This window comes from Canis lupus, chromosome 24, assembly GCF_048164855.1.
Source record: "Canis lupus baileyi chromosome 24, mCanLup2.hap1, whole genome shotgun sequence".
NCBI classification, from domain to species: Eukaryota; Metazoa; Chordata; class Mammalia; order Carnivora; family Canidae; genus Canis; species Canis lupus.
The window spans coordinates 40578039-40603519 of record NC_132861.1 but is presented as its reverse complement, the minus strand read 5'-3'; the positions used below and the strand labels follow the sequence as shown (position 1 = coordinate 40603519).

The 25481-nt window shown below is 40.0% G+C and overlaps 1 long non-coding RNA gene across 2 annotated transcripts in view; it reads left to right on the top strand.

Annotated features, from left to right (window-relative positions):
* The window catches only part of LOC140616090 (uncharacterized), a 67006-nt gene that overhangs the window by 26027 nt on the left and 15498 nt on the right, over positions 1-25481 (top strand). Inside the window, exons 1-4 of one of the 2 annotated variants that reach the window (XR_012016621.1) lie at positions 12500-12595; positions 18798-18886; positions 20963-21034; positions 24677-24796. This is a non-coding gene — a long non-coding RNA (uncharacterized lncRNA). Of the gene's footprint in view, positions 1-12499; positions 12596-18797; positions 18887-20962; positions 21035-24676; positions 24797-25481 lie in introns of those variants that run through there. The other variant, XR_012016620.1, reaches the window with a different exon arrangement.

Genomic DNA, 25481 nt, shown 5'->3' with positions numbered 1-25481 from the left:
CGGGCAGCTGATCTCTTGTGAAAGTCTCCGTGGAACATGTGGGGGCCCCGGCCATCTCCTTATGACTCAGTTGCATTATGTATCCAACACCACCATAATCTATTAAATCACGGCAATTTAAAAACTGCCTCAGAAACTCATTTTTTAAAACAGATGCACAGACCAATGCACTTTTTTTCATTGTGATGTTGAAGTTTCCAGGATATTCCTGATCCCATCGCTTCTAAGTGTTGCCTTTAAAGGACTGGAGAAGCACAGACAAACTGTCACAACCGAGCATTTATGAAGGAAATGGCTGTGCCCTTATAAATTGTTCTTAATCAGAATTTATAGACTTGGATCCGGGAAGACTCTCACAATGCTTTCCAAGTGGCCAGAAATATGTACATGTTAGTTTAATAATCATGCATCCTAAAACTGGTCTTTCTTTAATAAGGCAAGAATTTTTCCATTTATGGGTAAGAGAAGATGAGTCGGAATGTGAATCATTTGTTTCTCTGAAATCTTCCACCAGCGTATCAGACCTCATTGATAACAGGGATAATGGGATGTGTGTGGTACTAATTCACTTTGCCTTTGAAAAGTACATATATTTTTAGTAATGTAAAGTGGAAAATAATTGTTAAGCAGACATGACCCGAAGTTTCCATGTGCATCAGACAGTGTGGCCGACAGAACAGCTGCAGTCATTCTCACTTCTCCCCTTCCTATATCACATTAAATCAATAAGTACAAGTATGATAACTGAGGGATTTGGGGAGCATTTGGTAAAATATAAAATAATATGTATATTTAAAGTTCCCTGAGATAGTACTTCTCAACCTTTGTTATGCTTTGCAATCAACTGGGAGACTTTTCAAAGGTTCAGCTGTCCCCATCAGCTAATGAATGGAGAAACAAATTGTGGTATAGCCATACTCTAGAACACTGCTCAGTACTCTCCATACAGTATAAAGGAATGAACTACTATCATATTTAATAATATAATGAATCTCAAAAATACCGTGTACGTGAAGAAACCAGGTACAGAGACTAAATACTTTGATTACATTTACATAACATTCTTTAATCACTTTAGGTGACTGAATTTTAGAGCATGTAAGTTGTAACTCAACAAAGCTTGGGATAAATCAGATACCCAAGTCTCACTCCCAGAGACTCTAACTCAGTTGTGGTGGCTTCCCGGCAAGAGCGATTTTTAAAAAATCTCCCAGGGGAGTCTAAAGCAAAGGTTGAAATCCGCACCACTGTGTTCATATTAGAAGCCCCAATCTCCTTGGACTGTGGTATGGCAATCCCACACAATCGTAATTATCTAAAGTATTAATGTACAAGTATGACCTCTTCTCTACAAATAGACCTATAATATTATTTTCCTTATCGATGATTTTTAATGACTTTAAGACAATACAGTGATATGTTTATATTTTTCTCTGTGAAGATCACCTTCCACCATTTAACTTCATTCAGGAGCATTGGTGAACATCGGTAACTCCCATGTAATATATAACTGCACCTTAAAAATACATTCGCCTAGGGGCATCTGGGTGGCTCAGTGGTTAAGCATTTGCCTTTGGCTCAGGTCAAGATCCTAGGGTCCTGGGATCAAGTCCCACATCAGGTTTCCATCAGAGAGCCTGCTTCTCCTTCTATATCTCTGCCGCTCTGTGTGTGTCTCTCATGAATAAATAAATAAAATCATTTTTAAAAATACACAAGCCTATGATATACATATTTTTGGGTTAAATTCAGACTCAGACTTCTATGTGAGTCAAGATTTTGATGTGATCAAAAAAAAAAAAAAAAGATTTTGATGTGATCACTCAAATAGCTAAAGAAACCTCAGTTTAATAGGAAATAAATATTAAGCATCTATTACATAAAAGGCACCACAAAACCCAAGGAATTTCCTCTCTAGTGGGTCAAATAGGGCATGCATGCACATTCAGAACTAGAGTATTCACTATGAATCAACTAGTACCCTAATCTCTACAGGCAGGGGAGGTAAAATATCCCCCCTACCTACAATGCTTGGACCTGGTTTCCCGACCTCCTGGATCTCCCACATCAAATCCATCTCACCTCTTTAAAGCCAGATTGAATTTCTCAGTCTACAAATCTGATCTCCAACCCTCCTGTCTGAAATCATTCAACAGTGAACCTGCACCCAGAGGATATGCATCAAATTCCAACCTGCTTTGTAAAGGTTTGCAGCATCTGGGCCTTGCCTCTGGCCTCTACTTCATCCCACTGTTGCTGGCTTTCCCCTACAGACTTCTCCAATGTGTTTGATTTCCAAGCCTAGTTAAATACTAAATCTGGGGGTGGGGATAAAGGGGAAACAATGCTTGTTGACCATGTACTATGTTACTCTGGGCTGAGAATTATGCTAAGGCAGAGCTGAGTTCCTGGCGTGAAATCTGTGGGATAGTACAGTCGCCATCCCCCAACTGAGGGTTGAGCGATACCCCTCAATTGGTTTAATGTTCTTTGGCTGCCATCTTGAAATTCCTAATCATGTTAATAATCTTATCTTTGACCCAGTGATTTGGAAAGGATAAGCCACAGAACAATGGAACACACACAGGAGTACAGGCAATAACCTGGGAATAGCGTGTGTGCCCTTGTGTCCATGAGTGGGGTTGCCGGTAGCTCCTGGTTCCAACTGTCCCACAGACCTTGGGGCAGTCGTGGGGAGCTCTCACTGTTTTTGGATGTTCTCTCTGCCTGGAACACACATTTATAACTCCCCTTACACCTGTCAACTCACCTTCCACTACCTCAACATTGGAGAAGCATTTCCACAGGCTCTAAGGCTCATCAATTGTCCTACGAAGTGTTGCAAGAGTTCATTATTTCCTCCTCAGAGGCAGCACTGGTCTGGCACTAACCCTTGTTCCAGCATGTATCACGAATATTACACAATTATTCACGCGTATTTCAGCCCTCACTAAATTGTAGATCCCCAAAGGAAAGAAGTCCTTTTATTAATCTCTGTATTCCTGACACTCACTGACTCTCAGTAAGGGTATTTTACCGAATTAAGCTGCTGGCACTTAGCAAATGGGCTTCCTGCTGATAGAAAATGAACGTGTGGTCAAATTATCCTCTTTATAAGCTCAAATGGGCATAGGCAAAGGGGAATCTCAGTCTATTTGGGGTGCTCTTAACTCTCCAACAATCCATCAAAACCCATTCAGATGAGCCCCGGCTGCTCCCACTGCAGTGAGTCTCTCCTTTTTATCTGCTCCATTCTCTCTCCTTGCCACCTACTCTGTCTCTTTTATGTAAAATTAAACAATATCTCAGACACTTGGGAGTAGGTTTTCCCCAGATGAATGAGTTTAATATTACTGTGTTTACTTTCTGGCTTTTTGTTGAGGATTTAAATCCAGGTGTTTACAATATAAGGTTCTTCTGTAATTTGGGTTTTTCTTTCCCCCAAGTGGATTTTCTGAAGCAGCTGGTGGCACACATGTAAACAAAATCAAAATATTTGTTTATATGTTCCTACGGTTTTGCATCTACTGGACCTGGTGACGGAAGATGTTTATCTTATAGTTGACTGTGGATGATGTAATTGAGATTGTATTGCCTGGGAAATGTAAAACAAGTGAACTGGGGTTTATAAAAATACATTAACTATTAGGGCGTATTGATGTAAATCAGAATAATTACTGGTATGGAGCTTAAATAAAGCTGAAGAGAGACGTATACAGGTATCGAAAGAGATGGTACATGGTATTGAGCACCTCGTATGAATTGGATACTAAGGTCAAGAAGCATAGAGAATACAGTATGTGTTTTTGTGGGTTTAAGAAAACAGATATACATTTGGGGTCCAGATGGTAAATTTGTAAATTGTTTTGCTCATCTAGGATGTTCCCTAACTAATGGATCTTAAATAATACCTTGTCATCATAGGTGATTTCCTTAAAAATGTAAAAAATCCTCCTTTAAGAGAGAATTTGTGGCTTAGGAGAAAGGGTAGCAGACAAAGACACAGGAAAAGGGTATGTGTGGGCAGGCAAGGGGCACGAAGGAAGAGTCCCTGGGCGTTACCTGAACTCAACATAACTGGTAACAGAATTGTGTGTAGGCACAGGGCTGGACCCTGGAGAACAGCTCAGAATGACACCAACACAGTTGTCTGTGAGTGTCTACATTTGTAATGAACGATCACATAGTTCCCGGTAAAGTTGCACCTGGGAAGGACACCGTGAAGGGCACTTACATGATGAGAGGAAAGCTTGTGTTAGGACCAGTGGATGAGATCAGATGAGACAGAAAAGCATGGGAACCAGAGGATCCCTGGGTGGTTCAGCGATTTGGCACCTGCCTTGGTCCAGGGTGCAATCCTGGAGACCTGGGATCCTGTCCCACGTCGGGGTCCCAGCATGGATCCTGCTTCTCCCTCTCCCTGTGTCTCTGCCTCTTAATCTCTCTCCCTCCCTCTCTCTCTCTCTCTATCATGAATAAATAAATAAAATCTTAAAAAAAAATGAGAACCACAGAAAAGGGACAACAGGGACAGAGAGGAGCAGGTGTAAGAGTGAGACTTAGACCAAGGCGAGGACACCTTGCAGAGGGAGACAGGTACCTACAGAACACAAAGAATTCTGTTTTATTTCAAAAAGTCACGGGAAGCCCTTGTCTAGAGCCACAGAGAGAGCTGATCAGACCTGGTCAAATCTATCAGGCTGCAAAGGGGGGCAAGATTGGAGAAAAGAGGGCATGAGAAGCCTCTCCACCATTCCTTGATCTTCTCGATGGCCTTCATCTCAATTCCAAACCCAAATGTATTAGATAGTAAAAGCCTTAATATTGGACACTGTGACACATGCACACACACGTACACACATGCATCACTATTCTTCATTATTCAGCCTTCCCTTCTAAAGAGCCGCAATCACTTACCAGTGGTAAAAAAAAAAAAAAAAAAAAAAAAAAAAAAAAAAAAAATTATCCACACCTACAATCTTAAAGCAACTTCATGGATAGCTGGGTCAGGACTTGGCAAGGTCACACAGCTGCTTGGTGAAGGGGCTCTATCCTACAGGTCAGGGCCCCCGGTATAAGAAACAAAAACAACTCTGAGCATTCCTTAGTTAGCCTTGTGGAGTCTGGCAGCCATGCACAAGGATAGGCCAGCCAGGTTCAAGATACATCTGTGTGTGTCAAGGAATGTATAGAAATGTAAGCCAGCTGGACAGTTGATTAGCTTTTGTAGGTTCTGACCAAGGGAGCGCATTTTTGAGGGACTGCATATTTGTGCTTCTCACTAATCAAAGGCACCTGAGTGGGAGAAACACAGAAGTCATTTCCTAATTGGAAACAGTTTGAGAATCTAAACGCTGGACTTGGCCCCCCGCCCCACCCTCCCTAGTGAACTTGGAGCTTTCCCAGCATCCAGAATAAAGAATGGCTGTATGATAACCTCATGCTGGTTGAAATGTCAAGCATCGATTGTACTGGGCAGAGAGGATACAGCCCATTCCTTGCCCTGGATATTGCACAGACATGAAGTTTTCCTGGAATGAATTACCAAAGGTCCCAATAATGTCAATATAAGAAATCTCATTTTATTATGATGGAGCTTTGAGACATTTGAGTTCAATACCTACAAAAATAATTGTCAGATTTATCTATTGAGTTCCTTTACTCAGTCTTCCTTTCTTGCACACCACATCACAAGCCGACTCTCTGAAAGGTGTTTTTTGTTTGTTTGTTTTTTTAATTTATGATAGTCACACAATGAGAGAGAGAGAGAGAGAGAGGCAGAGACATAGGCAGAGGGAGAAGCAGGCTCCATGCACCGGAAGCCTGACGTGGGATTCGATCCCGGGTCTCCAGGATCGCACCCTGGGCCAAAGGCAGGCGCCAAACCGCTGCGCCACCCAGGGATCCCTCTGAAAGGTTCTTGAGACAAAAAGGCAGATGACACACAGAGCTTGCCCTTCAGGAGCTTCTAACTAATGGAAGAGACAGATTGGTAAACAAATAGGAAATCAGATAGAAGATTGTGGTTGGTGTTGAGTACCATGAGGCACAGATGAGGGGACTGCACACTCTGTCTGAAACTGGTGAGCTTCTAGTGTCTCTGTTCTCACTATTTACTTCTCCCTTTGGGATCAGTGGTCTTCTTTTCTTCATTTAGATGACTGCCCTTTCATTTCAGTAGGGCTCTCCTTGCTAGGCAGGGGCAACCTAAGGTAAGACCTCTCTTCACCAGTACTGTGGGAAAGCCCAAGATGAGACTCTAGTCATTCTCCAAATTCTCACCCTCTATCCTCATGCCCCCACTTCAAGGTGGCATGCGTTATTAGAAGAGGAAGTGAACTCATGCTAAGAGAACATCCTTCTTACATTTTTTGCTCTGTGAAATTTCTGGCTGGCTAAAAGCTGAAGTTCCCTACCAATCCCTACCTTACATTTTAATTGTTTATGTATTGCATATCCATATTGTGTTTTTTTATTCATCACAGATCCATGGGACCTAGAAAAGACAGATGGGATGTTGGCCTCATTAATACATACTCATATTAATAATAATGTAAAACATTATTGCAAACAAAAACCCACTTAAAATAATCAAGAAAAAGTGGAATGTTACCTTGTAACCATTCCTTGGAAACAAAATATGAAAATACAAATATGATTGATATAGAAGAATCAATAATTGTGTATCTGTGTTTTATTTCTTATTTCAAATGTCTACTTCAACTCTCTTGGCTTCTGGTTTTTATGCAACTGTTCTACAGTTCCACATAAATCCCCAAATATTTATCAATCAAGCCCTTGTCTTCACCAAGCAATGCAAGGGTAGATGGCATTACTGTCCAGTTTGGTAACTGTTCTATTATGGTTCCTGTCTCATCTGGATCCTCAGCACGACTTGTCAATCTTGCGTCTTGTTGGAATGACTAGTCCCTCTCACTACTATTAAAAATTTACCATAAACCTCAGACACCCTGCTTGATCCTCTCTAAGTCAATGTACTCACCTGAATAAATGAATAGAGCATATTGGGGGGAAGACATCCAACCTTATAATACTGATCTCTCTGGACCATGCTTCTCCTACTCAATTTTTTTCTTTCTTAAACAGATGCTACTTTTCTTTCTGCATCTTAAGGAGTAGTGATATACAGAGTTGTGTTCTCTTTTCTTCCTTCTCAACTGTCACTGGGTGGCTTTTCTGAGAAGCCAACGCCAAGATGGAGCCGGGCATGCAAGGGTTTCGTTAGCACCATGATCTTGGACTCAACGCTTGTGGAAGGGAGGGGGAATAAGTGGGCAAAGAGGTCTCTCAAAACTTCCCCAAATTGGAGTGGGAGAGACAGGCTTTTATCCATCTGTCTGTCATCAGATGCCGATTGCCAACTATCCTGGGAAAGGATTATGATCTTGGGAGAAGTGGGTCTTTCAGGTGGAAGGACCCTCCAAAAGTAACTGCAGTAGAGGATGCCAGTAACACTTCAAAAAGTTGGATCATGAGGTTTTCATTCCTGAAGAAGTATTTGGGCTCTGCATCACATCATCATGTCCACCACAGATTGCCCCTGGACACAAACACACACACACACACACACACACACACACACCCCATGTCTCTGTGACTTTACCTCCTGTCTGTATCTCAAATCTAACCTACTCTATCATTCTTATTTTCTCTTGTATCTTGAAGTTGGAAGATATAGATTTAGGAACTTGAATTTCCTGTTCCACTCATCATCTTAAGGAGGTTCATCCATGAGAACGAAGCCCACGTTCCAGAAGCAGAGACCAGAGTGGATGGTCTGCTAGTCATCCTCAAACCCAACTTTCTTTCTATGGTGACAGGAAACTTTCTTTCTTTTCCTCAGCTAATTTCAATAGAGCTTCTGATGCCTGAAGTGCAGGAAGCTCTGACTAATACCGAACATCACCAAAGATAGGACTAAGCTGGATCCTGGCAGGTCATTATGCCCTTCAAGTTAGGCAGCACCTGCCTGGTATTTGTCTGGGCTTTGTTATGTCTGGCTGACTTGTGCCCATATGATTAATCCCCACCATGCTTTATTTTACCTCCGTGCTTTCTTTTTCCTTTATTTTATTTTAATATGCTCGGTTTAAACAGGAAAGTGCCTGCATTTTTCATGCAGTCGACAGGATGATTCATTTCCCAGAAATGTTTATGCCTCTTTTATCAGAAAGAAAAGAAGTAGGAAGGGGGGTGGAAAAAAAGCTTTGGAATTACTTTCAGGCACTCACTTCCTTCTCCACTCTAACATTTAATTGCTCGTCAACACCCTTAAAGAATTATCCTTTACCAACACATACATTTCATACAGCACAGCTGAAGGCGAGGTAAGAAGAACACATCTGACTCATCTTTTACAGGGTGAGAATTCAGGGAATGGTACATGTGACTACTTGTGTGCGTGAGTTTGCATGTACACATAGGAAAAGTGGCTTTTCTGGTGGGGAGGCTCAGCAGTGGGCTGGTTTTCTTAACTAGCCTCCTCCAACTACAGACCATCCACTCTCCTGTTAGAGATGAATTGACTCCTATGGGAACTGAATGAACACTGTCTTTCGAAGCAAGCTATGCCCCAGTGATGTTGATTCTTGAAACAACGCAAAAAAAAAAAAAAAAAAAAAAAAAGAAAGAAAGAAAAGAAAAGAATGTGGGGAAGGTACCACTTGAACTTGTCAATGATATTTAACTTGCATTTTACTTTAAATCTGGCTCTCGGCCATGGAGGAAAACATATTTTCTTAGAGAAGAGGATTGATTAAAAGTACCTCACTGCCACTGCCTGTTATACACTTCTGAATTCTAGGTTATAATTGATTGCTAGGAATCATAAAATAAATAACATTCGTGGCACACTTTGTACTGTGTCACATATATTATTTCCTTTTCTTACTTTTCGGTATTACATGACATTTTGAGAAGTAGTTATTCAATTTCTCAGGCTAGAAATTTAAAACCTGAGGTCAAAGGATGCCAAGAGAAGTGCCCAAGGTCATATTGCTAGGGAAGGAAAGAGTTAACATAACTTGAGTTGTCGAACACCAGAGACTAAAATTCATCCAACACAGAATACAGAATAAATAGGAGAGAGTTGAATTTCTCTAAAATATTATATATCCAAATAAGACCATCAGCAACCTACTCATAATGAAAGCAATGAGAGGATCCCTGGGTGGCTCAGTGGTTTGGCGACTGCCTTTAGCCCAGGGCGTGATCCAGGAGTCCTGGGATCGAGTCCCACATCGGGCTCCCTGCATGGAGCCTGCTTCTCCCTCTGCCTGTGTCTCTGCCCCTCTCTCTCTCTCTCTCTCTGTCTCTCATCAATAAATAAATAAAATCTTTTAAAAATGAAAGCAATGAGGGATTTCTGTTTCTAGAAAAATAACTAGACACAATTCATTCAACAAATATTTATTGAGCTCTTTTTTATCATGCACCCTACTATTCTGCTGCCCACCAACCTTGCGTTGACCTCTTTGACAGCTCTTTTGTACAGTTGAGACCATAGCACTTGCCCAGAAATACCCCTAGAGCTTGTTGACTCAGAATTCATGGGAATGAATGGGGAATATGCACTTTTACCATGTATTCCGAGCAACTCTTATGGGTGGCAAAGCTTGTCCTTCTGGTTTACAAATCCTGTCTCATATTCCCAAATAGCTTGAATTTATCCTTTTCTTACTCCCAGTACTCAAGGTAAATACTGCCAGACAAATGAGTACCACTTTCTTTCTCTTTCCATTATTAGCTTTGAAATAACATTTTCTCTCAAATGATCCTTCTCTGAAGCAACCAAGTGACAGGTGCTGATAATTCAGAACCTCAGAATCAAGTCACTGAGTATAAGGATATTTGGCCGCGTTTGTTGGAGAAAACTCTGAGGGTGGTCCAACTGTGAGGGGTTTTGTTTTGTTTTTTCATTTTGCTTTTGCTTTGGCAGCAATCCCATCAGTTTGTCTGACTAAAGTTTCTGCCTGTACTTTAAAGGATTCATCCTCTCCTTCTGCCCTGTCCTATGAATTACACCGTAGAATTTCTGCTAATTCGGAACAATCCGTATCAAGGGGCAGGTATTCGATTAAGTGTATGTATTTCAAAATGAGCAGATGCAAACATATGAAACACTTGCTCTTTTATGGGTCTCTCAGGATCACCTATTTTCCCAACATCTTAAATTTTAAATCATCAGTCAGGCTTTACATTCTTGAATATCAACTTTAGTCTTTACAATCTCCAAAGAATCAAATGGTATAGTACCAAGTATTGACAGAGAATCAGAGTGACTAAATTCTGTGTACATCCAGAAGGAAAGACAGGACTTACCAAAAAAGGCTCTTACTGTTTAGCTTGGGACCACTGCTACTATCTGATCTGTGAATTCTGCTTTCCAAGGATCCATTCCCCCAGGGGTATAGATCCTTCTTCAAGATCCATGTAGGCAAAGCAAGGTAAGAAGATTCTGAATCAGTAACTCATTACATAGGTAAAAAGGCCAAATTTTTGCAATCAATCTGAAACAGAACCACCAGACTATTTAACAATTGTTCATTAATATTAGTCCTCAAGTCTTTTTTTGTCTTTTTTTTTTTTGCAATCTGAAATGTGGCCTCCTTTCCATGTCAGCATCCTAGTTACACATCAACCAGCCTCATCAGTTTGAGGGGGGACACAAAGGTTAGGAGGGAGGGCTGACCAAGAGAAATAACAAAAGAGGAGCTTCTCAAACCATAGGACACAGAATCTTTTAGAGCATGGAGAAGCAACATTTCTAAAGTTCTATGCTAAATGTCAGAAATTTACATTGTATTGTGTGTAATTGAAAATGAGTATATTGGAGAAGGGGAGGGTGGCGGGATAACTGGGTGGCGGACATTAATTAATTTTATATAAGACTGGTGAATCACTCACCTCTACCTCTGAAACTGATAATACATTATTTGTTAATTAGTTGAATTTAAATTTTTTTAAAAAAACTCTATTTATATTTGGATATAATGAAAATGAAAGCAATGAGACATTTTAAAAAGACATTTGCTAATTTTAATTGTTAACGTAAAGTACCCTATGCCACTCAAACTGGTTCTTTAGTGAGAAGATGACCGTATCTTAGCAACATATGGTTGTAGCAATATCTTGTTCTAAACTTTTTATTAATAGTATGGTCATTGCAATTTATTTGAAACTTCGTTAAAAATTTTTATGTCAGAACTACTTTCTTATGTTATTCTTAATATCGAACTGTTCTCATTTTTAACTAACTAAATAAACAACATGTTAGACTATCTTCCTTAAAAAAAAAGAAAGAAAAAAAAAAAGAAAGAAAATAAGTATGTCTAATCTGGGACCTTTAATGGTAGCACTATTAACACTGGAACTGGGTACTTCTCTGTTGTGGTGGCTGCCCTGCTTATTGTAGGATGTTTAGCAGCATCTTTGGTCTCTACCCATTATAATTTTTTAAAGATTTTATTTATTTATTCATGAGAGGCAGAGACATAGGCAGAGGGAGAAGCAGGCTTCCTGTGGGGAGCCTGATCCCTGCGGGACTTGATCCCAGGACCCCAGGATCACGATCTGAGCCAAAGGCAACCGCTGAGCCACCCAGGCGCCCCTCTATCCATTAGCTGCCAATGCACCTCTTCCCCATTATGACAACCAAAAACATCTCCAGACATTGACAAATGTCTTATGGTTGGGGGGAAGGGAGATCCCCCCAGGTTGACAATCACTGAACTAAGTAGACTGGGTCTGCTATGTGGGTCACCTCTGTGTGTGAGGCAGTACCTAGCCTCCACCAAGGCCACAACCCCACTGCAAAGGGTAACTGCTGGATTTGTCACCATTGGTCAAATCTTTACTGCTGTTAGGATCCAGCTGGCATTCTCTTCCCACTGTATTAGAAGTGGGAACTTTCTACTAAAAGGTTGGGGTGTACTCCTTTGCACAAAATGTCCTTGGTTTTCCCCACTCTGCGCTGTACTACTAAACCCTACTAAGCTTTCAAAACTCGGCTGACAGGTAAACTTATTTCACATTTTCTCTCAAGTTGAATTTGGTGTTCTGTAATAATCATGTCTCAATAAGTACACATATTGTAATATAGTATAATTGTAAATAGACATATTCATCCCATCCACTAAGTTGTGAGTTGCTCAATCCTATGTAGCTCAATCCTATATAGCTATATCCTATTAATCTTCTGGGTATTTCCTCTACTACCCAATGGATACTCAATGAATATTTTATGAAGAAAGGAATAGAAGTTATATGTACTTTGGGTTGTTTTGTTTTGCTTTGTTTTTCTTGGTATAAATTAACAGTAGTTTCCTTTCCTTATACACTAAGTTTGATTTTTATGGTGTTATACCAGGGAAAGTTTTCCCAGCACTGCTAAAATCCCACCATGACAAATCCATTGATGATAGGGCTAGTTCTAGCAACTTTAAGTGCTCTTCATGTGACATTGATTCTCTATCTTCAGCCAGGGAATCCTGAGATGCTCATGCACTGTTGGACAGCTGCCAAAAGTACACCCAAAACCAGACTTTTGGCACACCTGCTTCATCTAGTTTCTGGGGTATGACTTAAATCTTCTGATTTACTAGCAGTCAAAAGTAAATGACATTATAAAATGTGCATCTGGGTGTCTTCAAGGAAGTATTTATTTCCAAATATCCATCCTGCCTTATTGTAGGATGCAAGATGACTTAGTGAATCCATGACCCGGGCAAAGTACCTATATAATCCATCCTCACACAATTTGTATATTTATAAATCAAGAAATAGATACCCAACTTAAAACATCAGAAGGGAGTTCAAAGGGAGACTTTCCTGAGTGAAATTCAACCGTGGTAGCAGGGTAAAAGGAAAACTAAGTTGATCACCCACTCACCATTGATTCTCAAATGCCAGCTTTGATAGTTTTTCTGAAAGGCCTTGATGGCACGAGGATTTATGCATGACCCACTTGTTCATGCAAGCCTCCCTCTTACTCTGTGCAGGCACTTTCCCGGGAACCGAGAATGCAGCATTGAGCAAGACAGACAGGGTCGCTGCTCCAGTAAAGATGGAATTCTAACATGGAGAATCAGAGAAACAAATGAAGAATATTTCTGACAATTGCATTTTAGAAAAAAAAAAATACAGTGTTACATAAAGTGTTAGTTGGAGCACAAGGGAAACACCACACATCAGATGAGATTCTCAGAGAAGGCCATGAGGATGACTCCTGAGCTCAGGTCTAAAAGATGAAAGCAAACAACTTTTGCTAAAAAGCAGTTGAAGAAGAGGAAACAGCAAGTAGAAACTCAGTGAAGAAGAAATATTCTTGATAAAAACAGGACCAGTATGACAGAATCTTAGTGATCGGTAGCAGATGGACTAGGGCCAGGACACATAGGGACTTGGAGTTTTTTTTCAAAATTTTTTAATTTATTTTTTTATTGGAGTTCAATTTGCCAACATATAGCATAACACCCAGTGCTCATCCCGCCAAGTGACCCCCTCAGTGTGCATCACCCAGTCACCCCAACTCCCTCCCCACCTCCCTTTCCATTCCCCCGTCTTCATTGCCTAGAGTTAGGTGTCTCTCATGTTTTGTCCCTCTCACTGATATTTTCACTCATTTTCTCTCCTTTCCCCTTTACTTGGAGATTTAAAAAGAAGGTGGGATTTTATGCCAAAGACAAGAAGCCGTTCATAAGTTTTAAGCAATAGAATGACATGATTTTACTAATTTTGAAAGATCTCTCTTCCTGCCAGTATTAAGGTCCAAACAGAACATCCATAGCAGGAAAATACTCTTTACTTTTCTGGCTGGATCATCTGCTAACCTATAGCATATTAAGTATAATTAGCAGCTGTGATGGAGGCTTCAATTTTAAAGACTATCTTTGTATTTTATTTTTATTTTCACTCATCACCATAATCATTAATATCATCTGTAGTTACTAGGACATTCCCTCTATGCTGCTAAAAACTGGCTTCTAAATAACTGAAACTTTACTGTACTTTAGTCCCCCAGAATATAAGCCTTAATATCCTTAATATTTTAATTCTATATATGACTCTTTTTCCTCTATCACTGGACATTTATTTTTTATACAAATACAGCTGTATTCAAGGTAATATAAAATAGTTACAGCTTTACAAATTCCTTTAATAATGATCTACCCCTGAAAATACAGGGTTAACTTTGCAAATCTCCAGAGCTCATACAAAGCAATACATTTGAATCAATGAAAAGTAATTGGCAGGGCAATAGGTTATATACTGATATGAAAAAAAATTATTAAATATTGGCTCCTTTTTGTTGAAAAGCTCAGGGGTAGAAGATACTGTTCTTTCTCTGCATTTGTCTATTTTTAATTAAAGGAATACTTCAAACTTATTATTAGAAATAGGGAAGAGCTAGAAAATGATACAGGTTTGGAAGAGGAAAGAAAATACTGCTAAGAAATCAAAGATGTTTATCTTCAAACCTCAGTTACCCAGATGACTATAGCCTATAACACAAAAGAAAGTATCAGGAGACAGAGGTCAAAGAGAAAATGTTCCAGGTTATTTCGTTTTGATTAACAAGTGGTATATTAATCAGCATTCTCCAAAGAAACAAAACCAATAGCAAATACAAATATATAAAAAGAGATGTATTTAAAGGAATCAGCTCACATGATTATGGAGGCTGACAAATTCCAAGATATACAGTTAGTGAGCTAAGAAGAGTCAAGATTTTAGTTCAAGTCTGAAGACAGAAAAAAATTGATGTTTTTCTCAAAGGCAAACAGGAGGCAGACAGGAGGGATTCTCTTTTACCTGTGGGAGAGTCAGACCTTTCGTTCCATTCAGGTCTTCAACTTATCATCGGATGACGCCTAACTACATTAGGGAGGATAATCTCAGTCTATCCAATTTCCTCAGTCTATCCAATTTAAATGATAATCCTCATAGAAACACACAGAATAATGTTTGACCAAATATCTGGGCAGCCTGTGATCCAGTTAAGTTGACCTGTGAAATTAACCATCGTAAGTCGTCAGGTAATTTTTAAAGCTTAGTCCAAGATTAATTTATCTGTCCATCCTATCAACATTTATTAATTTCTTGGTAAGCATTAGGTCCATTTTAGGTGCTGGGGATCCAGTAAGTGTAAGAAGTAATCTCTGACTTTGGGGTGCCTGGGCAGCTCAGTCAGTTAAGGTCTGACTTGATTTTGGCTCAGGTCATGAGGTCAAGCTCCACATTAAGCTCTGCAATGGGGCATGAAGCCTGCTGAAGATTCTCTCTCTCCTGCTTCCTCTTCCCCACTCTTAGAAAGAAAGAAAGAAAGAAAGAAAGAAAGAAAGAAAGAAAGAAGACAAAAAGAAAAGAAAAGAAAGAAAAGAAAAGAAAAACGAAAGAAAAAAGAAAAGAAAGAAAGAAAAGAAAAAAGAAAAGAAAAACAAAAGAAAAAAGAAAAGAAAAGAAAAGAAAGAAAGAAAAGAAAAGAAAAGAAAAGAAAAGAAAAGAAAAGAAAAGAAAAGGAAAGAAAAGAAAAGAAAATCTGAATTCAGTGGCCCCTGGGAAATAGGAAAATGTGTACATACAAAATCAAAATGCCATGAGACAGTTACTAAAGGGAATGGATTGATGTATTATAGTAAGAGTCTTTAACTCCAAAATGTAGAAAATGGTAATGAGATTATCTCCCAAGAGGAGATAAACCTCCAGAGAGAGAGAGTGCCTGAGCTAAAGAAATGCCCTGCATCAGAAAGGAAAGAATGGGAAAGACAAGTGGACTGAGGAACTTCCAGAAGCCTGTTTTGTGGAGAGAAGAAGAACTAATAGTGGGAAGTCTTATGAAAGGCTTTGTAGACACTGAGCATTCCCCCTTGACTGTTACCACGAGCCAAATAAGAGTTTTTACTAGATGAAAGGGAACACAGCAGTTCACAAAGAATTGTATTCCATTTTTGAAAAACCATAGCTAGTTTTTACCTGAATTTATCCAAAACACTTTCTTTGCAGGTGCCAACCATTAACACTTGTTCTGCCCTCTACTGACTTACTCTGTCAAACGTTTAGACTTAAAATTTATATCATGATCCTTTCATTCAATGCCCATTAATTAAGCACCAGCCACGACAGGAACCATGCTGTGAATCAGTGGATTACAGTGGACAGGACAGATGTGGCCCTTTCCTCATAAAGCTGGAAGTTTTCTAGAGGGGGAAGTAAATAGAGAATCGTAAATGAAAATAAACGTGATTACTGCAATGAACGTAATGTATAGCCACGACTTAGTCAGCAAGTCTAAACTCAGAATCATCCCCAAACAAAAGCTCCCCAGAGAGACCTATGGAAATCTTAGGCTGTTTTGTCTTAGACAATCAGTGACACAATTGCTAAGGTCTTTAAATCAACTTGTAGGATGCCTCTGAAGTCCTCATAAATTCATGGTCTTGCTCAGGCATAGAACTATTATTTTAACCACCATCTCCTCCTGAGAACAAGAAATAAATTTTAAATTTTCCTTGACTTCATGATCTGACTCATCCACACGTTGTTTCTATTGGTTATCACGCATGAATTTCACCACTGCCTTTTCAGCATTGTTGTTTATTTGACTTGGAAATTATACTTTGAGCCTATGCTGTAAAAATCCAAGAAATGACATAAAGGATAAGAATCAAGTTTGTCACAGTTTTCTGCCTCTGGGCAATTAGAGTTTTATAGCATCTTCTTATAACTAAATGGGAAACATAAATCCTGTAATTGAAATGAGATGAACTCATTTGCTTACCTGAAGACCAAGCTGTTTTTCATCATGCCAACTCCCAACACCCAGAGACTCAAACAGAAAGCTCCGACCTTTGGTGAATTACCACCAAAATGGTTTTAAGATTGAGAAGGGGAGGGAGAATAAGAGAAACCCAGAAACTGAGACCTGGTTCATATCCACCAAGCCCTGGTCTGATTCTCCTGGTTGGTTGGCATCGCTATTAAAAATATTTGCAAGCTGCAGTAATTACAGCCCAAACAATTTATTGAGACCTTTCTCTATCTTCCTGGTACATGCAGTCAGGTCTTTCCACTGAGTTCCACTCCTTGGATTCCTGTTGCTGTTGGGTGGTGGCCATTCCCATTCACCATCCTGCATTAATCACACATCTGCTTCAAACTGCTCAGGCCCCGGCCACTCTTTCTCCTCCTCCTCCTCCTCCTCCTCCTCCTCCTCCTCCTCCTCCTCCTCCTCTTCCTCCTCCTCCCTCTTCTTCTTCTCCTTCTTCTTCTTCTTCTTCTTCTTCTTCTTCTTCTTCTTCTTCTTCTTCTTCTTCTTCAAGATGTATTTATTTATTCATGAGAGATAAAAAGAGAGAGGCAGAGACATAGGCAGAGGGAGCCTGATGCAGGACTCTAACCCAGGACCCTGGGATCATGCCCTCAGCCAAAGGTGCTCAATCACTGAGCCACCCAGTCATCCCAGGCCACTCATCTTTGGAAAGACCTTCCTTCACAGCATTCGTGCTCACAGGTGATGTGACTAAGGCGCTTTTCAACTCCTAGTGAACTGGAATTCTCTCTTATCATTACGGTTACCGTAGAAAGAACTAATAAAGGCTGAAAAAAAGAGACTAATGTTGGGGGGGTGAGGGTTGGTGGAGTTTTTAACAGAGAAAAAGCTTTTACATAGTGAATTAGCATAGATAAAACATTGACTATCCCAGTTTTGGCTCTAATTTTGCATTTACATATCACTTATTTTAAGAATACGTAGACATTTAACTATACTAGGGGTTGAACTTTTTAATTTTAAAATGAGGAAACTCAAATACAGCCAGCAGTTAAATTCAATTAACTGTGTTAAATAGGAATTCTTGAGCTAGGAATGAACACATATTAATTCATTCATCCATTTAGCCATTCATGTATTAACTCATTCAATAAATATGTATTTCAAATCAACTGATATGAGCTGATTCTAGCCTAAACAGAGCCCTAAACATGCAGGGAAAGATTGGATGGTATTTTCTTAGCATATTGGATTTATATGGCACAGAAAAAGACTATAATGTATTTTTTGAGCTTTTTAGTAGTAGAATAAACATTATCTATTTCTGGAATCAAACAACAGGGTTATCATGGTTTTATAAGCTCGATTATTCATTCATTCATTCGTTCATTCATTCATTCAGTTATTCCTTTGGTAAATATGTTACAATCCTACTATCTATATTGGATGAGGCTTATTTCCTACAGAGAGGAATAATTATCTCAATAGATTATTTTGGTAAATGTGAGAGTCTAGCATGGCTTGCTCACAAGATGCCTAACAGGGAAACAGAATAGATTTGTCACTTTATCTAGAAGTGGAAATTTTCTCCGGAGGCTGTTCAGAAACACTGAAGACTTTTAAGTGAGGATGGAAGTTGGGTTGGGGGCTAGAAGCCTGAGAAGAGAAAGGCTAGAAGGCTGCCCCATAGGCCATAGGAGAGAAGATGGAATCTCAACCAGGCAACCCGAGGCTGGGGGATAAAGAGGAAGTTACCCCTTTAGCAGAGATTTTGTGCTCCCATCAATGTACATACAGATTAAAAACCTAAATATAACCTAGTTATGTAGATGTAAGAGTCACCAGGTTATAAGCAAATATACATCTATTAAGGGTCAGAAGTGCTAAGCAGTAAAACCCAATATTCATAAAATACTTCCCACATGTCTGAGTGAACAGATTAATTTTTAGAGATTAAATCCACAGATTAATCCTTGCAATAATCCTATAATTCTCTCCCATTTTACAGATGAAGAAACTGAGACAGGAAAGGTCAAAGAAAATTGCTCAAGCCTCCAAGTCACTTACTAAATAGTAAGTGATAAACTTAAAATCCAGGTATGTAACCACCACACTAAATGGCATTATTGTTACTGTCATGGCATCTTTACTGTAACAATTCTTGCTCACATATTCACCGTAACATCAAATTGTACAGAACAATTATATAGTTCTGAAATTCTTTCTTTCTGAATCCCATCCTCTACAATTTTCTTCCAGTTTGGACTGTTTTCATACCTTATGGATTTACCTACATTACTTTTTTATTTTATTTTATTTTATTTTATTTTATTTTATTTTACTTTTTGAAGATTTTGTTTATTCACTTGAGAAAGAGACAGAGAGAGAGTGCAAGTAAGGGGAGAGGCAGAAGGAGAGGGAGGAGCAGGCTCCCACTGAGCAGGGAGCCCAATGTGGAGCTTGATCCCAGGACCCCGGGATCATGATCTGAGCCGAAAGCAGATGCTTAACCATCTGTCCACCCAGGCGCCCCTCCTCCATAATTTTAGATAATATGCTTATTGATACTCTGTAATTAATAAAAATAATATCTATTTTCTTCTCACTATGACCAATGAGTCAGCTTAATGACTTTGACTTCCATTCTTCATCCCTAGGCCCAGTGTTTGACAGTTGTGTTATTGCTCTTGCTTTGTATACTGATCATTTATAACATTAGTATACATTTCTGATTCTTTTTTCCATTATGGTATGGTATCTGTTACCACTTTCCTGCTTTTTTTTTTTTTTAAGATTTTATTTATTTATTCATGAGAGACACAGAGAGAGAGGCAGAGACACAGACAGAGGGAAAAGGGAGCTCCCCCTCCCCACAGGGAGCCCAATGCGGGACTTGATCCCAATGTGGAGCTTGATTCCAGGATCCCTGGATCATGCCCAAAGCCGAAGGCAGGCGCTCAACCACTGAGCCACCCAGGCATCCCCTCTTCCTTGTTTCTTAAAATGAAGTTGTCACTACCCTTTCATATCCTTTATATTTATCCACCACTCTTCCTTCCCTCTCTTGCCTCCCACCTTGCCAGTGAAATACTTCCTTTTTGAGTAATTAACTTTGTCAACTTTTACACTCTGTTCTGCACCCACAACCAAGCTGGACATGCTTTTTTCCATGTACTGATTCCCAAGCTCTAAAGCACAATAACAGCTGCACTATTAGGACAATGCAGGTGATTTTATCAGAGCTGCATTTTCATCTCAGATTTAAAGTTGGAGCCTTTGTGAAAGCTGAAAGAGGTGTTCCAGGGTCAAGGTCAAACTGGCTTTATGTCAGGATACCAAATTATACCACATTTTAATTTGCCTCCATGTAGGCTATGACTTTTCGGTACATTTTAGTTTTATTATTTCCCATCGCCTATTTATTTGGTTTTCCTTTTCTTTTCTCTTCCTTTCCTCTTCCTTCCTTCCTTCTATTCCTCTCTCTTTGTTCCCTTCCTCCCTCCTTGCCCTCCTCCACCCTCTCTCTTCCAACTATGAGCTTTGATATCATCCTATGATTTTTCCAAACTTCTCCTTCAAAGAAATAGAGATGACTGCAGGACTTTCTTGGGCAGTTTGGGTTTCCTCGCTCACTCTTTTTTCTAAGAATCATGAATAATCTGGCAGCTTTGGGATTGTGAAAGGAGAGGAGGGAGGAGGCATGCCGGTCCTCTCTCCAGCTCTGCCCATCCGGACCTCTGTAGAGAGGACATTGTCCTCTCTGGTTCTCTTTCCAGCCACTCCTCAGCTGGTCTCCATCCTGAGTATCCATGACATGCAGTCCTTCGCCTGTTCCACTCGGTGGTCAGGAAAATTTGGCAGGACTCCTGAAGCCTGTCCTGAAATATCTTCACAGCTCCATCATGCTCTTCTATTTCTGGGTCACGCATGAGGGACTCTGTGAGGCTTGCCAGATTCCAGGGATTTAGATAGAAAGACTATAAAAATCTCTTCTGCTTCTGAGTTCCCCAAATTCTATGGAAAAATCTATCGCAATGCCCCCTCCCCATTACCATTCAGGAATTGGGCTTTAGGGGAGGGTGGAGGGTACAAGTCCTTTCATCAGAGACCAGTATCAATGATTTATTATGTGCCTTTAAGAACAAAAAAAATGAACTTTCACCCTTTCCTCAGGACCAAGCATTTGGACCTCCCGCACAGCCAGAAAGCTGCATTCTCAATGCTTCTTCCCAATTTCTCATTTGCGTAAGTACTTCAATAAGTACCTTCTTTTGTTTTCCTTTGCTTTGTTCTTTTAATCTCACCCTGCGTGCCAAAGACCCTTTGGAACAAACGTCTCTGACAGCTGAGTCTTCCAGTGAGATGATCTATGCACTATACTCCAGGAGTGTCTGAATCACAATTCAAACTTAAGATGGAAAGTCATTCTATGGATGAGGCTTCACCAGTAGGCAAGTTTTACCAAACACTAAACCTACACACTTCTAAAACGAAAGTGGCCAGTCAAACATATTTTCTAAGTTGAACCTGACCCGAACTGATAAATCCTTCAGTGCAGTCCCAAAAATAAAGATATCTTGAATTTCAACCTTAGGCCAAGATGCTTACTCATTCTAAATTCAGGTCTTCAGTATATGTACAATGGGCACCCAGAGGCCAGATGTGTTCATGCCTTGACTTTCTTCTCAGCCCCTCAGGGATCCACTAAAGAAAAAAAGCTTCTAGAGAGCCTGGGTGGCTCAGTGGTTGAGCATCTGCCTTTGGCTCAGGGTGTGATCCTGGGGTCCTGGGATTGAATCCTGTATCAGGCTGCCTGCTTCTCCCTCTGACTGGGTCTCTGCCTCTCTGTGTCTTTCATGAATAAATAAATTCTTAAAAAAAAAAAAAAAAAAAAAGAAGAAGAAGAAGAAAGAAAAGCTTCTAGCAGATGACCCAAGGCCCATTTCTGCCACCTGGGTAGCTAGGTGGTACCTTGATTTGCTCACTCCATAGGCCAGTGGCTCTTAAAGGCCATTCAGATTAACACTCAACCTTCAGGGGCCTGCAAACATCAGGCTTTTTTGTTTGTTTTCTCCCATTTGTTTTCTTCTGTCCTTGGAAGACCATTTAAATAGGTTAAGTTGGAGCTGTGGTTGTATTCAAATTGATGTTCTAACAGTTCTCATTAAAGTTTAAAGAATCTTCTCAAAATCAGAAAGTACTTATTAAGCAGGTATTACATACATTTTTGAGGAGAAGAGAAAGAGGAATCTTTGAGGCACCTCGGATATTTCTCTTTAAAATATCAAGAGCATATTTTATTATTGCTACACACTGCCATACAATATCCCTTTCCATAATAAATCCCTAGCAATCCTGAGGGATTTTAAAATCAAAAATATTCTTACAATCTGGAATCATTAAGATCTAAATGCAGGAAGGGTGCTGTGGCTACATAATCTTGCAAAACCCTCTAACCTTTTAATGCTTTGATTGATGAGTCTGATATCACTTGGCTTCAAGCTTCATGGGTCCATTGACTACTAATCAGGTTTAATAAATGTAATTCCATTTGAAAATATTAAGTACCATAAAATTATTACCTTGATGATTTTTAACTAAATGCATCCATAAAAAATTCTGACAGTTTTCATGAGCAGTGATCATTGAACAAAAGTGTTTTCTGCACGCAATATACCACATCCAATATATTTAGAATTATCTTCTTAGAGGTTTCCCCATTTCTTTTGTAATACAGGATAAAAAATTAACTAGAGAATGAGCAAAGTTCCTTAGTATGGCTTATAAAATAGAAGCTTACAAAGAAAAATCAATAGAGATCATTTATTCTCTAAAAAATGAGAATAAAGTCTAAAAAGTAAGAGGGCAAATCTATTTTGATAAATATGCATTCAATAACTAGATAGCCTGGGGGTAAAAATAACCTGACTTAAATGAAAATTTAAGGATTCAATTAACATCCTTAGTGCTTAATGCCACCCAAAGGAATTTCGGAAAAAGGTTCTTAAAGATTTTCACAATTTATTTAAAAATCAGGTTAATCACTGCACAGAGAACAAGATAAATGAAATTCAGTGCAAACAGATTTGTCATAATATAAAAAAATATAGTTCCTGAAAAATACACAGCACATTTTTGAGAAGATAAGAAAGACAATTTATGGGGCGCCTCAGTGGCTCAGTTGGTTAAGTGTCTGCTTTCCACTCAGGTCGTGATCCTGGGGTCCTGGGGTCAAGCCCCATGTTGGGCTCTCTCTGCTCAGAGTGGGGGGGGGTCTGCTTCTACCTCTCCCTCTTCCCACCCCCACTCCTGTGCACTCTCTCTCTCTAACTCAAGTAAATAAATAAAATATTTTTAAAAATAATGATGGTTTGTTATGCTATTCCACAGTCTATTTTTTTTTAGAAAGTTAATATCTAGAAAAACTGGCAGTTCCAGAAGCAAGTTTATTGTACTATGAGACTGTTGTGATTAATTTTATGTAGCAACTTGGCTGGGGCCACAGGGTGCCTAGAAATATGATTAGACATTATTCTGAGTCCTTCTGTGAAGGTGTTTTCAAGTAAGAGTAACACTTGAATCTGTAAAATGAGTAAAGCAAACTGCCTCCCTAATGGTGGTGGGTCTCATCAATCAGTTGAAGGTCTGAATAAAACAAAAACGCTGACAAGAACCCCCTCCCCACCTGCCCTGCACAAGTAAGACAGAATTACCTCTTGCCTGGTAGCTTTCAGACTGAGACATCGGCTTTTCTCCTGCCTTCACACTTGCATTAAAACATCAGCTCTTCCTGGGTCTCAGGCCGGCTAGCCTCATGATGGAACTACACCATCGGCTCTCAAGTCTTCAGACTTGAACTAGAACTACGACATTGGCTCTCCTGGGTCTCCAGCAGAGCAATTCTCCCTGCAGATCTTGAGACTTGTCAGCCTCCATGATCATGCGAGCTAAATCCTCAGAATAAATCCGTATCAGTTCTGTTCTTCTGGAGAACCCTGACTATTATGATCCTCATTGCCAAGTATTTACCTTGTGAAAATGTATGTGGTTTATTTATTTGAGAGAGAGAGAGCGCAAGAGCAAAAGAGAAAGAAAGGGCACAAGCAGAGGAGAGAGAGAAGTAGGCTCCTCCCACCCCCCCATCAGGAAGCCTGATGGCAGGGTTCCATCCCAGGACCTCGGGATCATGTCCTGAGCCAAAGGCAGACACTTAAGCGACTGAGCCTCCCAGGTGCCCCCCTATTCTCATGATTTTAGAATAATCTTCAGTGCCATGTGGCATTTGCTAAATTAATATTCACTATGGGTAACAGCAAAGGGGTAGAAAGTGGGTGGATTTTTAAAACCAGGTTTAAAGTCAAATCCTTGCTCTGCCACTAGCTAGATGAGTGGCCTTGGGCAGATTAGCCAACCACTCTGAAAAGTGTGGCTCTTTACTTATGAAAAAGATATTAAAAAATCTCAAATTAGAAAAAAATAATAAAAAAAACCTCTCCAGGGTTGTGCGGCTTAAGTGGACAATATGTGTGACCCCCTCCATCAGGGGAGGGAAAGGTAGGGCGGCTCCCTGAGTCCTGTTCCTGCGTGTAGCACCTGACCAAAAGTCTAGCGTTAGCCACCAGAGAGAAAAGATGACAAGGATTTACAGAAATTAATTTGGTCCCATATTTTATTGCCTTTCTACATTTGTTACTCTCACGATGCCAAGGACATCTGACTTGGAGGCAGATGAGCTCCGCGTCAAAGAGGACATCCTTAACGGCTTCTCTATGGCCTTTTCTTGGCGAAAACAGAAAGACTGAACAAAAGAAAAGGTAAAGTTTTCCATATCCGTCACACATGAGGGACCCTCAGGCTTACTTTTCTTCTGTTCCCTCTTTTCCACAGGCTGGTCCCTGAGATAAGAGGAGGATGTTCAAGAGAAAGCCTTGCAAAAGGTCCCAGGAGCAGTGGGCTGTGAACTCCTCTCTTGGCAGCGAGTTAAAGGGCAGAGAAACATCCAGAATGGTAAATGAATTGGTATGTGTGAGTCTGTGTGTCTGGATGTGTTATAATCAGTACCTAATATATTTTTGATCTGGAGTGAATTGCTTCTTAATGCTCTCTCCTTGGGACACCTGGGTGGCTCAGTTGGTTAAGTATCTGCCTTCAGCTCAGGGCGTGATCCCGAGGTCCTGGGATTGAGTCCCACATTGGGCTCCCCACAGAGAGCCTGCTTCTCCCTCTGCCCATGTCTCGGCCTCTCTCTATGTCTCGAATGAATGAATGAATGAATGAATAAATAAATAAATAAATAAATAAATTCTTTAAAAAAAATAATACCCCCACCTCGGGCATCTAGGTGGCTCAGTCGGTTAGGCATCTAGCTTCAGCTACTGTCATGATCCCGGGATCCTGGGCTAGAGACCTACATCTGGCTCCCTACTCAGTGAGCACCCTGCTTATCCCTCTCCCTTTGCCTCTGCCCCTGCTTGTGCTCTTTCACTCTCAGTCTCTCTCATTTAAATACATAAGATCTTAAAAACAAACAAACAAACCTCCTCCTCTAGGAAAAACATTGGTTTCCGTAATAATCATGAAACAAAACTAATAAAAATAATAGCCAGCAAAGACGTGCAGACAGTAAAAGTCTTACTTATTGACTGTTACATAATTATGTTAGTAATGAGTGAAGTAAAACAAAACAAAATAA